At 38.6% G+C, this 14,884-nt stretch overlaps 1 protein-coding gene across 3 annotated transcripts in view; it reads left to right on the top strand.

Annotated features, from left to right (window-relative positions):
* Positions 1–8,910: 8,910 nt before the first annotated feature.
* Positions 8,911–14,884, top strand: part of LOC121877254 — a 137,526-nt gene continuing 131,552 nt past the window's right edge. For 2 of the 3 annotated variants that reach the window (XM_042383023.1, XM_042382944.1), the window contains exon 1: positions 8,911–9,037. The gene's annotated coding sequence lies outside the window, so the exon portion shown is untranslated. The remainder of the gene's footprint in view (positions 9,038–14,884) is intronic. The other variant, XM_042383107.1, reaches the window with a different exon arrangement.

The following is a 14,884-nucleotide window of genomic DNA, read 5'->3' as shown; positions in this document are numbered from 1 at the left end:
CTGGCCACTAGTCTTGAAACGTGTAAACTAAACGGAGTTAAACAGAACTTTTATGTTTTGATATAAAATGAAATAATATCATGGTGATAATATTTCAATATTCTTAATATTGCTATCATTGTTTTCGTATCGTTTAATTTTAATCTATATGATATATGTAGCATTGCGATGACAACTTAGATAGTTAGATAAAGAATTGGAAATTACCTCCAGCTCCCCCAAAAATAGTACATACATACAAGCGTATACATAAACATACAAATATATAAATATACACAGTGAACCCTCAGTCACCCAACAAGGCGTTGATCACTTTGTTTTTGTGAACAACTTTCATATTTTCCAGCATGAAAGTTGTCTGTATGCGTGTCTGTGTGTAATGGTATTTGCATAATTTATGTATGTACAGTATACATGTATGTGTGTGTATTGTATGCATGTGTACTGGACCGGACTACAAATTGTGGGGACCACGGAACAAGCAATTTGTGGGGCCCTTTGCCATTAAAACTTCGTGCGTGCGTGCGTATATATATATATATATATATTGATAAAATCACACGGGAAAATGGAAACAACGGAGCACCTTAGCTTTCGTCTTTATTCAAGACATCTTCAGAGGCAACTGGATTACATGGACAGAGAGAGGCTTAAATATAGAGGGTGACCTTAAAAACATAAGGTCAGGTCATAATGATGTCATCCACTAATCCACACACCAACACACACGTAGAGGAGCTTAAGAGAAGGGGGGTGACGTGACTAGTCAGGTCAGGTCAAAAATAAGGGACCCACAAAATAACTCTCTTACATCTAGATCAAAGGTTTTCAAAGCATTTTTAACCTAGGGCCACTGACAAATAAATTTATGTAACATATTATCAGTTTTGAACTGACCATCACTAAGGTTTATTGATTTTAATTCCTTAATCAAACTAGCTTCAACCAGAAGTCTTTCTGTGACACAAGATGATTTAAATACTTCTAAGCTTTTTTCCCAAGCAATGGGGTGATTATTATTCCTAACATGAACGAACAAGGCATTGCTTTCAGATGCTGTTCTGATATTATACTTATGTTGTTTGATTCTGAGCTGCAGTGTTTTTCCTGTCTGTCCTACATAATTACAATTACATTTGCTACATGGAATACAATAAACACTTCCATTTACATTCAAACTTGGGCTATTCCTTATTAACATATTGGTAATGGTTGAGTCATACTTGAAAACAACTTTAATATTTAGAAGCTTAAGGGACCGAACTAACGGGACCAATTCATTACGATAGGGCAGAGTCAAAATATTCTTAAGTGTAGGAACTTGTCTGGTTTGAGAGGAATGAAAGGATTTTTTAACCCTTTTAAAACAAATCACATGTTTGTTGTTTTGTATTATGGCAATTCTAGTAGTGTGTGATTGTTCTGCCAGTGTCTATGTTAATTCTAGGTTGTAATGTCTTTTGTTGATTATATGTAGAAGTCCGAGCGCTTTATGGGCTAATGAAATATATATGGAACCTCGTGTTTCGAAGCCGGATTTGGTAAAACGTTCCTCTGATCACTTACGAGGCACGGGTAGTCCCCTGTTGGAGGTTCACGGCGCCATAAGCTCGATGAACAGGCTTTGTGTGAAATATAACAAAGTCTAGGACTGTTTTTAGTGTCCTAGTGGTCTAGAGGTATCGTTCCCCTGTCACACCCATAAGATCGTGGGTTCGAGTCCTGGCAGGGTGAGGTTGTTGATTATATGTAGAAGTCCGAAAGCTAAGGTGCTCCGTTGTTTCCCTTTTCCCATGTGATTTTATCAAGATATATATATATATATATATATATATATATATATATATATATATATATATATATATATATATATATATATGCAAGTAAATCACTGTAGGTGCGCGTGATCTAGGTATATGCTGATAACCACATAGAAAGAAGAAAACATGAAGTTCCCAAGCGCTTTCGTGTAATTCACATCTTCAGGGGTGAGTACAGACTAGAGAGAGTAATACAAATCAAGGTGTATATATACAGAGGAGGGTGAGACCAGGTCCACAATGGTCAGGTATTAGGTAATGACCCAACTAATCTTTAAATAGCACACAACGGTTGGTGGTCAGGTCAGATGGTCAAGTGACCCGGCCTTCTCACCTGATCACAAATCTTCTAAATTACAAAATTGTCCAGCTTGTACATGCCGTTACTCAAATTCATGTTGAATGCTTCGGTATGTAATGTAATTCAATTGATAGTAGGAACATCATAGAATCTAGTCTTATTAAACATATATATATATATATATATATATATATATATATATATATATATTTCATGTAGATCCACAATGAAAACGTGGATAAGATAAATCTTGATAAAATCACAGGAGCAGTCTTTATTCAAGACATCTTCAGAGGCCTCTGAAGATGTCATGAATAAAGACGAAAGCTAAGGTGCTCCGTTGTTTCCCTTTTCCCATGTGATTTTATCAAGATATATATATATATATATATATATATATATATATATATATATATATATATATATATATATATATATATATATATATATATATATATATATATATATATATATATATATATATATATATATATATATATATATATATATATATATATATATATATATATATATATATAATGTGTTTGTGTGTAACCATGCTTTTCTTTTATATGTTTTCTTGAACCGGTACTTTCATAATTGGTCTACTGTTCAAGCCCAAAACTGAGTCACTAGATAATTTGACACATTACTGGAAAAAAATTTTCTTCACAGAAAGTTTTATTTCTCATAATTTTTTAAATGAAGTTATAATAGTATAATTGCTAGCCTTGTTACCCTCTTAGCGACCTTCGTTGCTGAAGCACAGTAATAATCTTGTTAAAAAAATCTTCATGGAACTCAGCACCACCACAAAATTTATATACAGTACAACTAAACAAAATAGTTTTGTGCAGTATTATTGATCCTTACTTGAAATTTTTTATTCTCCTCATTTAATATGGCACTGAAGATGGAGATTTGATATCTTCGAAAAGTTAAAAGAATTTTAAAGATGTTTCTAACTTTGCTTTCCTCTTATTGATTATAAAGATTACCGAGTCTTAAGGGACAAATCATATCATTTCATTAATCCTTTGTGTACGGGTTTCCTCTGTACTGAATAAAATCGTCTGATGTTAACCAAACAAAATATTAAGAATTATGTCCCCGTAACAAGGAGTAAACAACTGCTTGTCATCCTGACTGGCGGATGGATGTGGTGCACTGGTGCACAGCGCCCTTAATGGCAATTATTGTCGCTGGGCCAAACCGTCTGTGTCCACCACAAAGGTCTCTAAAAAATTATTTATACGTTGTCTACCACTGCCCTATTTACATAACCCTTGCTATGTATATGCAGTGTAAACATGAAACTATATTATACATTCTTAAATAACTAAATATAATACATTAGGTTCTGTTTGACTTACAGTATATAACAAGTGATCGTGGGCACTTCGTGCCTGGTGGCGAGTCCGGTGGTACAGTTTATCAAAGAGTGAAAGTTCGAACGCTCGCGCTTGGCTAGTGCGCAACCGCCGGAAGGCTGGCAGCGCACAGCGACATCGTTTTCCAGCGTAAATAAAATGGTTAATTAATGTCTTCCTAACGCAACCTTCGACATGGGACCAGGTTTGTTCCACTCTTCGAAATTGTTGCGATTTTTCCACCAAGTTTAATGAAAAACGATTGTGCCGTTTGGGCTGCCCAGAACACACACACACACACACTCACGCCTAGTCCTATAGTATATTAGATCCAGTATTTAAACAATGTTTCCCAGGTGTTTAATACTATTAAAGGACTACTACTACTACTACTGCCATCCTTAATATTAAATATCCTAATACAAAAGTAGCTACCCTAGCTGTGTTGAGTTAGCTAAGCCGCACATCTATTCGGCATTCATAGTCGTGGTTGTTATAATCATGGTCGTGGTTGTTATAATCATGGTCGTGGTTGTTATAATCATAGTCGTGGTTGTTATAATCATGGTCGTGGTTGTTATAATCATGGTCGTGGTTGTTATAATCATTGTCGTGGTTGTTATAATCATTGTCGTGGTTATGATCATAGTCGTGGTTGTTATAATCATGGTCGTGGTTGTTATAATCATGGTCTTGGTTGTTATAATCATAGTCGTGGTTGTTATAATCATAGTCGTGGCTGCTATAATCATGGTCGTGGTTGTTATAATCATGGTCGTGTGTGTTATAATTATAGTCGTGGTTGTTATAATCATTGTCGTGGTTATGATCATAGTCGTGGTTGTTATAATCATGGTCGTGGTTGCTATAATCATGGTCGTGGTTGTTATAATCATGGTCGTGGGTGTTATAATTATAGTCGTGGTTGTTATAATCATTGTCGTTGTTATAATCATAGTCGTGGTTGTTATAATCAAGGTCGTGGTTGCTATAATCATGGTCGTGGTTGTTATAATCATGGTCGTAGGTGTTAAAATCATCGTCGTGGTTGTTATAATCATGGTCGTGGTTGTTATAATCATGGTCGTGGTTGTTATAATCATGGTCTTGGTTGTTATAATCATAGTCGTGGTTGTTATAATCATGGTCGTGGTTGTTATAATCATGGTCGTGGTTGTTATAATCATGGTCGTGGTTGTAATAATCATGGTCCTGGTTGTTATACAAAGGAATAGAATAAAGGTTAGAATAATTAGTTAAAGAAATATTCGCCATAAGGAGAGGTTAATAAACCCAAATTATTATGAATCACCGATGATCATTCCGAGATGAATTATATTATGAAGAGAAGTGACCTTGATTCTGGTTATATTAGTCACCATCTGCTTAAGTCATCACCTGTGTTAAGTCATCATAGTCATCATCTACGTTAGTCAGTTTTAGGCCCATCTCACATAACTGACCGACCATCGATGTTCTTTTCGCGTGAGGGTGTTAGTTTTCAATGCGTCTTATTATTTTTGCTGATGGATGTAAGACCTCCTACCTCTCTGATGCAGCTATGGTCAATTTGGTGTTATTCTTGTTTATAAATGCCTTCTAATCTGTCTCAAGTCTATCCGTCCTGTCTATTGCCATCCCAACTGTCTGTTCGTCTGCGTGGTGTTTGAATATAAGCCCGTATGTACTCTTTGTGTCGTCAAATCTGTCTGTCTTATCCGTTGTTGGCGTGTGTCTGCCTGTTTGTCTAATGTGAACCAGTCAGTCAGCTGTCTGTCTGTCATGTTAGTTGCCATATTGTCTATTTGTGCATGTATGAATCTGTCTATTTTTGTCAACCTCCTGTCTGTTTCACTGTCTATATTCACCCTGTGTCTATTGGAGTCATCTTCTCCATGCATTCCTGTTACTATCTTTTTATCTCTTCTCCTTTTCCATGAGCCACAGGAATAAGTATGCACTGTAGCTGTAAGGTCGTCTGGTAACGTTGAAACTGTGCATCCAGACGCATGATGAAACTCGGCTCCACCCTACCTGTTATCTCTAACTATTTTCTGTTTCTCCTTCTTTAGTCTTCTATTTACTCATCTTCCTTCCTTTACTAATCCAAACCCTACATTAAAAAAAAAGTAGGCTAAGAAAAAAAGTGGGGGGAGGAGGAGGGAGCCGTACTATAACTGCAATCATGGGCTGACAGCGTACAGCGAATGAGGGTGCGCCAAGTCCGTAGACTCGCATCATTTTTCATCGTTAATAAAATGGTTATGTAATGGCTTCCTAAAGAAACCATCGACATGGGACCAGGTTTGTTCCACTGTACGATTTTTTTGCGATTTTCCACCAAGTTTGATGAAAAACGATTGTGCCGTTTCGGCTGCCCAGAACAGACACACACACACACACACGCCTAGTGCTATAGTATATTAGATACAGTATTTAAACAATGTTTCCCAGGTGTTTAATACTATTAAAGGACCACTACTACTACTACTGCCATCCTTAATATTAAATATCCTAATACAAAAGTAGCTACCCTAGCTGTGTTGAGTTAGCTAAGCCACATTCAGTGACTGTTGCCTCATAGTCTCAATATGTGCGACTGTTGGTTTTGGAGCCGAAGATCTCTCTCTGCTGAGCAGCAGCAGCAGCGTTAATAATATTAGCAAAACGAATAATACGTAGTATACCTATTATAAGAAAAATACTAATAGTACGAATATTAATAATAATAATAATAAAATAATAATAATAATAATAATAATAATAATAATGTAACCCCCCAATGAACGACTGTGGGATAATGAGACCCTTGCATGTCGGACTCCATTGTTCTATATTTGGTCAAAACCTGCAGAGAGAGAACAAATTACATATTTTACATATGAGATAATTAATTCACTCATACATTCCTTCACTATTAACGAGTACATATAATATATTTGAGTAGAGTGGGGTGTTAAACCATATAAAAACTTACGTGTTTCGGGTCTAATGTAGGACTTATTAGCTCCTTGACTTGATAGCTCACTGGACTGCTAGAGACTAGTCGAGCTAGTCAGCCCGAAGCGAGGACCATCTGTTTCACATTTAACACCTCAGCAAAGCTCGTTGTCAACACTCCTTCTGTCTCTCTCCTGTCTCCCTTTCTCTCTCTCTCTCCCCCTTCTAGTTTATCCTACTGTGGCGGTAAAAAATAACAACAACAACAATAACAACAATAATAATAATAATAATAATAATAATAATGATAATAATAATAATAATAATAATAATAATAAATGTAGGCCTTTGCATCAAAGAAACTGATACAATCGCGATACATTGTTTTGGTCTGGGAAAATTCAAGAATTGAAGATCGGAGATTAAGGAGAAAATCTGAAGGCAGCAGATTAAAGCTGGCTAATTTGCCCTTGACTTAAGACTGATTTAATCCTCCAAGGCTATAAATGTGTAGGCACGCCCAGCTTCATTTGCATCCTTCCACGATTGAATATTAGCGCCATTATAAAATTATCTTTACGTTGTCCTCTGGAATTCATTATTTAGTTTTTGTGCTGTTGTTGTTGTTTATTTAATTTATAGGCCGTCAACACCGATGGTTAATACGACCGTAGTTCCTCTTGTTCTTACTGTGTTTCTTCTTTACTACTCATTTTCTTCTTGTTTTTGTTGCTCTTGGTCTTGTTCTTCTGGTTCTTGTTTCTTCGTTTATTTTTTCTTTCCTCGTTCCTTCCCAACAGGGAGAACCTCCTTGTAGCTCAATTGTTTCTGATGTTACATCTTAGCTACCCTGTACTCTCTCTCCATTTGGGGCATTCCCGACCCGAGGAAGATTGCGGACCGCCACAGGCAGCGCATTTCTTGTCTTCCGTATTGTAGTCTTTACTCTGCTGTCCAGACGACTTCCTCTGGGGCCCTATACTTCGTTGTTGGGTGCCCGCACCTTTGACACCTGTAGCATCTTGTCGGTCTTGGTATGTAGTGCTTCACTGGGGCGGTTGTCTTGTCCTAATTTTAACCGTCTTCTATGCGTCCTTTAATATTGTTATTTTCCATATGTTGTACTTCGGCGTGGGAGATAACCCCCACACAGCGTTGTCATTGAAGTTTACTTGCACCTTAACGGGGACGTCATTGTTGATATCAACGAAGTTAAGTTGTTCAGCCTGTCCCAAGTCACCGAAGGTGACCATAATGACAACATTCGGCCAGCAGAAAACCATGGTAACCCCCTCTATACCTGAAGAAGTAAAGAAAAAAAAAACTCTTTAGGACAAGGAGGTTTGTCTTCTCATGAGGCGAGGAAACCGGAGGATAGATCCTCATAGTCTTCACCTGCTTTCATATGATTCGCAAGTCTTCTCTTGCTGAAAGCTTGTCTCGGAATGGGGTGTTTTTGATAGAAAACGATAGTTATCAATGAACTGGTATTTACAAGAGTCCGCACTCACGTCAACTTATCCAATAATAAATAATATTTTCGCCGTAGTGCACTTCATAAGATACTGCTAAACTTAATTATTTTCGAGTGATGATCCAGTCCTCTGGAAGTTAACTCCCAGAACTAACCCTTCGTAATGTCTAAAGCCTTAAGTGAGACCTCTCGAGTGCTTTAGAGAAGCTCATTATCCAGTGACAATACTGCAGTTTGTATGTACTGTATAATTATATTAGCTATAATGCATTTTATGGGAAGTGAGCACCGAAAAATAATGGCAGGAACTCATTTCTCTATAAATTATATTTGTAAGGTAACCTTTGGCAAGTCTATATAGAACGAAACAAATGGCTTCATATGCAGGAATATTATACCAAAATCTGGAGGCATTTGTTACAAAGCGTTTGTTATTTACAGCACTAACATACAGACAAATATATAATAGAGAGATTAACATACAAGTAATGATTTTTCTACTTAGTAAATAGCCTTCATGTTTCAACCACACATGACAAATAGTATTATTCACGTCAGTGAATTACACCGTAAAACGAAATAAAACGGGCTCTCGGCAAATATGAGTAATATTTTTATTGTTATAACTCCACGATAAGAAATTTATAGAAATTCGGTCAAAAATGGTAAATTTTAGTTTTATTTGGGACGTTTTTAATATCAACATACTTTACCTAAAATAGATAAACTGTAGGTTAGGTTTGATTAGTAATGATGTTAGTCATTAATTTTATGGTTTGTAATTCGATTATCTAAATGATCCACTATCTACAGACCAATTTAATTAAATTTTTTTATTAGAAATTATCGCTCCTTCATAAGTAAACCCATTTATCGTGATGCATTCAAACCTGCCAAATAGGTTTACCAAAAATTTGAACATCATGAGGCTCTTAAAAAACTCCTCCAACATTCCTCTTACAAATACACACAATTGGCAACTCATGTGCAGCGATGAGGGGTCGGGTGATGATCGCCGGTGCCTGCCAGGATTCCAGCTCGACTACTGGTGCAGGGCGGTAGTGCTCGGCCCTCCTAACCTGCAGCTGATCAGTGACGATACTGAATGTGAACAAGAATTCTCAGGCATAAGGTTAGTCCAGGTTATTATTATTTTTTGCTGCAAGTTAAACTCCAAAGGAAAATTTCGCAGTGATTTAAAACAATCACTCGGTAGAAGTTTACATTGTTTCAGCATGTATACTGTATTAAAGACAATGCAGATGTACAACGCACGAAGACAGTGCGGGTATTCAAACAATGTATCTCAATAAATCAATTAGACCAAGAATAGCCCAACAAAGCTATCACTTGCTAATTTCCAGTAAGTTCTTTGTTTACTAAGAATAGACATTACTAGTACGATTGCGTCACCTCGTGCAGTCGTTCGCCCTATGGAAGCGGAAGTTAATCATCACCTTTGAATTTAAAATATTTAATGGTCCCGGATATTACAGCTGTTATTTTTTTGTTGCTGTAAACTTACATTCTTGGAGTGGTCATACGAAAGAAATTCTATATTTTATAGTAAAGGGGTGTCCATAATATAACTATCATAATGAAGGGGTGTCCATAATAGAATTGTCAGTGATTGGGTCACTTTAATACTATTGTCCGCATCACAAAAGTAAAGGTGGTGTCACACTTGCACCTTTTCCGCCAACTTTCCCGGTTTCCGTCGTTTTTCCAGGAATTGTCAAATTTTCTAGACGAAACGTATCGTTCAGCCTGACAAGCTTGAGCCAATTTCCGTGGTCAAGTCAAGATCTATACTCGACATTGAGGATTTTTATATAAAATGAATATCGAACCACGATAAATAACTAATTTTAATTTTAAAAGTATTCAGAATCGCATTTTTAAAAACATAGCTTAAGTGTAATTTTTTATTTATTTTGTTATTCATAAATACATCTGGGGTGTTTGTAATCGAGTACTGAGCCATGTGTCTTCACCGCCTCTTCCTGACACGACATGGTATAAAGGCTAGTGACAGGGGGAAGGACGTTCAGGGGAAGGATAAAGGGAGAATTGCAGTGAATTTTAGGAGAGGAAAGGTGCAGTGGATTAAACACAGCTTGCGTGAGGGGGTAGGCAATGTGCACAGATGGGTGGGTGGAGCTGCAACATACAGCCAGGGCGAGGCCGATGGGGGGAATCGGACTGGCACGGGCCAAGCGTGGGTGGTCTGGTTGTCGTTAAGAGCTCAGGCTGTGTTGGTGAAGCGGAGGAAGAACCACCCCCGCCACGGTTGCGGCGCAAGCAGAGAAGCGCAGGTGGGCGGACGCACGGGCACCACTCAAAAAGAAAGACTAGGAAGGGGAAAACGGAATGCAGTTAGTTGTAGAGTTGTTTGGAGAAAGGTGAAGGTAAAGTCTTTGAGCTTTGTCAAAGAGGAACGGAGCGAGTTGGAGGAAGATTTTGAATCTTTGAGCTTGAAATGTCAAAGTACTCGTAGCAAGGAAGGATGAGCGTATCGTAGAAGAGTTTTTAGTGATAGCAGGAGACAGATTTGAGCTTTTTTGTCAAATTATGAACGGAGATTAGAATTAATTTTTTTTATTGGGGGGGGGTTGTGGTTGGTTTTAATTTTAATCGGGGGCTTATGGTGACTCTAAGTTGATATGTGGAGTGATAGTTTTTTTGTTTTGTTTAGGGAGGAGTTGTTGAGTTGGGTTGTTTTTATTGAGAAGGGTTGTCACTGAGGTTGGGTATGTTTGGGTTGGTTACATAAGAACATAAGAATGGAGGAAACTGCAGCGGGCCTATTGGCCCATACTGGGCAGTCCCGTTTACACCCAACCCCTATTGCTCATATGAACATCCAACCTATGTTTGAAGCAATTTAGCGTATTCGAGTTAATGATGATATTTGGTAACTTGTTCCATTCATCCACTACTCTGTTTCCAAACCAGTGTTTACCTATTTCACGCCTAAATCTAAATTTGTCTAATTTAAAACCATTGTTATGAGTTCGCTCCTGGTTGGATAATTTGAGTACCTTTGTAATGTCCCCTTTGTTTAGCCCTGCCTTCCACTTGTACACCTCTATCAGGTCGCCCCTCGCTCTACGTCTCTCGAGGGAGTGCAAATTAAGATGCTTTAACCTGTCTCTATACTCAAGGTTCCTAATGCCCGGGATTAGTCTTGTCATTCTCCTCTGAATTCTTTCCAAGGATTCTATATCCATTCTGTAATACGGTGACCAGAACTGAACTGCGTAATCCAGGTGTGGTCTCACAAGAGCAAGATACAGTTTTAGGATGACCTCGCTAGTCTTGTAACTAACACTCCTTTGTATGAACCCAAGTACTTTATTAGCCTTGTTACGAGCAAAAACACATTGTTTACTTGGCTTAAGGTTCCTACTTATCATTACTCCTAAATCTCTCTCGCAGTCGGATTTCTCTATGGCATCGTTGTTCATCTGGTATCTGGTTTCCCTGTTTACATCTCCTATACTGAGTACTTTACATTTGTCCACATTGAATTTCATCTGCCATTTTTCAGACCATTCGAAAAATTTGTTTAGATCTTCCTGTAGTTTTGCCGAGTCCTCGTCAGATTTAATAACACGTCCTATTTTAGTGTCATCAGCAAATTTACTTATGTTGCTGTCTATGCCGATATCTATATCGTTTATGTATATAATAAACAATAATGGTCCAAGTACTGAGCCTTGGGGAACTCCACTTGTGACGTTGCTCCAATGGGACTTAGTGCCGTTAATGCTCACTCGCTGTTTCCTGTCCTGTAACCACGCCCTAATCCATTTAAGGATGTCACCTTTGATGCCATGAGCTTCTACCTTTCTAATTAGTCTTTCGTGGGGGACTCTGTCGAAGGCTTTGCTAAAGTCGAGATATACCACATCATAATTGTGCCCCTCGTCCACCGATTCGAAAACTGATGAAAAGAATGTTAATAGATTAGTTAGACAAGAACGTCCGCTTGTGAAGCCATGCTGGGAATCATTGATCAATCGGTGCTTCTCCAGGTGATTTCGAATAGAGTTTGAAATGATTGCTTCCAGTAATTTGCCTACTATTGATGTTAGACTGATTGGGCAGTAGTTAGAGGATAGTGATCTATCCCCCTTCTTGAAAATCGGTATTACATTCGCTATCCTCCAGGATTCTGGTACTACACCTGTTTTTAAGGACATGTTAAACAACTTTGCTAAGGGGCATACTAAGCTCTTCGCCCATTCCCTTTAATACTCTGGCAAATATCTCATCGGGACCAGGTGACTTATTAGGCTTTAGTTTGTCTATTTGCTTACTAACATCGTTACTAATTACTTTACTATCTCACTTAATTTGTTTCTTCACTATCTCTATGAATAAGAGTCAGTTGCCTCAGGTATCATGTTTTAAAATTTTCGGTGGTGAACTATTTGCCCAGAAAAATATTTATTCAAATTAATACTCATTTCTCCGTCGTTATCAGTAGAGCTCGCGAATTCTGACCGTATTGGTCAATCTTTCTCGTGTTTTAGTTTGATACATTTGGTAGAATCCTTTGGGGTTTGTCTTCGCCTCCCTAGCTATCCTTACCTCATTATTCCTCTTTGCTTTCCTTATCTCGGTTTTAACCCTACTCGCCAATACCCTATAATAGTCCAGGAGGTGAATTCCGCCACGATTTATCCTTCTACCTATAGCCTTCCTTTGGCCAATGATGTTCTTTAAATAATTATTTATCCATTTAGGGTCATTGTTGTCTGATCTGAGTTTTTGTATGGTATGTTCTGCCTTTGTGCATTAAGTAACTCACTATTTAAATTGTCGTGGAACTCGGCAATCTCAGATCTCGTTATCAGGTCGGTGTCATCTGTCAGGTTCCGGCCATGAGAGCACCCCCTCTCTGGCTGCCTCTTTAAACTGTCAAAGTTTGCCCTTCTGAAATCTGGGACTTTGTGGAATTTTCCTTACGTCTGCCCTGAAAATCTAACTGGAATCTAATTTCTTTGTGATCGCTGTTTGCAAGTTCGTTCCCTACCTCGACATTGCTAATGAGGTTTTCTCTGTTCGACAGAACTAAATCGAGTATATTATTACCCCGTGTGGGTTCGGTTATATGTTGACTTAGGAAACAGTCCTGGATCGTCTCGAGAAAATCCTCTGATTCTGAGTTACCCGTAAGGACAGTCCAATCTATTTGGCCAAGGTTAAAGTCGCCTACTATACAGACTTTGTTGTGTATGGAAGCCCTGCGCATTTCATCCCAGATAAGTCGCTCATTGACGCTATCAAGATTGGGGGTCTATATATTACTCCTGTGATTAATTTTTCCCGACCGTCGCTTAATTCTATCCAAATTGTTTCTGTATTCCTCTCAGTTTTTATTTCCTTATTTATTTCACACTTCAGATTATCCCTAACATAGATTGCTACTCCGCCTCCTTTCCTGGTCTGCCTATCGGTATGGAACAGTTTGTAACCCGCAATTTGGTATTCGACTGGTAATTCACGTGTGTCTAGGTTGATCCATGTTTCAGTGAATGCAATTACATCGATTTCTTCGGTACATACCAAGGCCTTAATATCATCCATTTTGTTTCTCATACTTCTACTGTTCGCGTAGTATACTTTTAAGTTAGTCGTGTTCTGAGTCCTTCCCTTACCGCGTTTAGTTTTAAACTCCCTGTCTAATTTAGTTTGTCATCATTCCAAACACTATTTCCCTGTAATCTTTCGCCTTGTTTACCCGCTCCCACTGCAGTCTCCTCCACCCCCGTGCTCCTATGTTCTCTTAGCAGTTTAAAGACTTCGATATCTTTTGAACTGCCCCCTCTAGAGCCCCAGCCAGGGTTGCTACTCCGTCCCTAGACAGGTGCACCCCATCCCTAGCATAAAGGTCCCTTCTGCCATAGAAGTTGTCCCAGTTGTCAATGAATGGGACTGATATTGACTTGCAATATCTGTCAAGACGGTCGTTAACACCAACTGCCCTTGACAACCATTCACTGCCAACTCTCCTTCTAGGCAGGACACCGCATATGATAGGGATCCCTCCCTTAGTCCTAATACGATCTATGGCTGCCTTGAACTTATCAAGAAGTTCCTCGCTCCTACACCGGCCAATATCATTGCCTCCTGCACTGAGGCAGATAATGGGTTTGTTCCCATTACCAGACAAGATATTGTCCATCCTGTCAACTATATCCCCCACCCCAGCTCCTGGCAAACACACCCTCATCCTATTTTTGTTTTTACCACAAAAGGCCCTGTCCATGTACCTTACCTGTGAGTCACCAACAATTAAAGTTTTTATACCTTCCTTGTCATCCCTGCCCCTGACTGTACTAACGTCCAATTCGTCTATCAAGGGACTGAACGGGTTGGTACACTTAGCTGTTGTTGTCATTGTTGTCGTATCCTTCGTGTGCTTCTTCACCACCAGCTTGGTCCTCCCACTACTCACGACTTTCCACTCGTTTGATTTTTCGTCAGACACTGGCTTTACTCGTCCAGCCTCTCCTTTTAACTTCGCCAGTTCTTTCCTTAATTTCAGGTTCTCCAACGTGGCCCTCTCAATTTCTAACTTGGCCCTCGCCAATTCTTCAGTGGACCACTCCAGTTTGGTCAACAAACTCTCATACCCAAGACCGCACATATCACTGGCCATATCTGATAATTATCCCTCAGGAGCTAACCCTGCCGTGACCTTTCCTCTAGTGAGGTGATGATGGATGATGTAGTGATGATGGATGATGTTATATGTAGTGTTGATGGGTGGTTTTATATGTAGTAATGATTAGGCAATAAAATAATAACAGTTTAATGCTAAAAACATATGCTTTGCTGTACCGTTGTAGTGAAAAACATGGTGGAACTTACATACACCGTTAATGAACTATTGATGGAAGAAGAAGTTTTGGGGACTGAACAGTGAGACTCCGGAGGGTGGCATGGTACCGTTGCCTAGCAGATGAGC

Source organism: Homarus americanus, unplaced genomic scaffold (genome assembly GCF_018991925.1).
Source record: "Homarus americanus isolate GMGI-L3 unplaced genomic scaffold, GMGI_Hamer_2.0 scaffold51859, whole genome shotgun sequence".
NCBI lineage: Eukaryota > Metazoa > Arthropoda > Malacostraca > Decapoda > Nephropidae > Homarus > Homarus americanus.
The sequence above is the reverse complement of the archived record's forward strand: the minus strand, read 5'-3'. Positions and strand labels throughout refer to the sequence as shown.